Here is a 1,595-nt window from a genome sequence, read left to right as displayed (position 1 = left end):
AACACCACACAACACCACCACCAACACCACCAACAACACCAACACCACCAACACCACCACACACAACCACCACACCCACCAACACCACCACCATCCACCACCAACACCACCACCAACACCACCACACCACCAACACCAACACCACCAACACCACCAACACCACCAACACCAACACCACCACCACCACCAAAACCACCAACACCACCACCACACCACCAATACCACCACCACCACCAACACCACCACACCACCACCAACACCACCAACCACCACCAACACCACGCAACACCACCACCAACACCACCACACCACCAACACCACCACCCCAACACCACCACCAAGACCACCACACCACCAACACCACCACCAACAACACCACCACACCAACACCACCAACACCCCAACACCACCACCACCAACACCACCAACACCACCACCACCACCACCACCACCACCAACACACCACCACCAACCACCACCCAACACCACCCCAACACCAACACCACCATCACCACACCACCAACCACCACCACCACCAACCCACCAACACACCAACAACCACCACACCACCACCACCAACACCACCACCACCAACACCAACACCAAGACCACCACCAACACCACCACCAACACCACCACCACAACCAACACCCCACCACCAACACCACCACCACCAACACCACCACCACCAACACCACCGCCACCAACACACCACCACCAACACCAACACCACCAACACCACCAACCCACCACCAATACCACCACCAACAGCAACACCACCACCAACACCACCAACAACACCACAATACCACCCACCAACAGCAACACAACCACAACACCACCAACACACCACCACACCACCACCACCAACACCACCACCACCAACACCAACACCAACACCACCACCACCAACACCAACACCACCAACACCAACACCATCACCAACACCACCCAACACCACCACCACCACCACCAACACCACCACCAACACCACCAACACCAACACCACCACCAACACCACCACCACCACTACCACCACCACCAACACCACCACCAACACCACCACCAACACCACCAACACCCACCACCAACACCACCACCACCAACCCACCACCACACCACCAACACCACCACCAACACCACAACACCAACACCACAACACACCAACACCACACACCAACACCACCAACCACCACCAACACCACCACCACACCACCACCACCAACAGCACCACCAACCACCACAACACCACCAACAGCCACCAACACCAACACCACCAACACCACACCACCACCAACACCACCAACACCAACACCACCAACACCACCACCACACACCACCCAACACCACCACCAACCACCAACACCACCACCAACACCACCAACCACCCACCACACCACCAACACCACCACCAACACCACCAACACCACCACCACCAACACACCACCAACACCACCACCACCAACAGCACCACCAACACCACCACCAACACAACCACCACCAACACCACCACCAACACCACCAACACCACCAACACCACCACCAACACCACCAACACCAACACCACCAACACCACCACACCACCACCAACACCA

The sequence above is a fragment of the Lethenteron reissneri genome, chromosome 1, assembly GCF_015708825.2.
Source record: "Lethenteron reissneri isolate LAM-NWPU_2019-01 chromosome 1, ASM1570882v1, whole genome shotgun sequence".
NCBI classification, from domain to species: Eukaryota; Metazoa; Chordata; class Hyperoartia; order Petromyzontiformes; family Petromyzontidae; genus Lethenteron; species Lethenteron reissneri.
The sequence above is the reverse complement of the archived record's forward strand: the minus strand, read 5'-3'. Positions refer to the sequence as shown.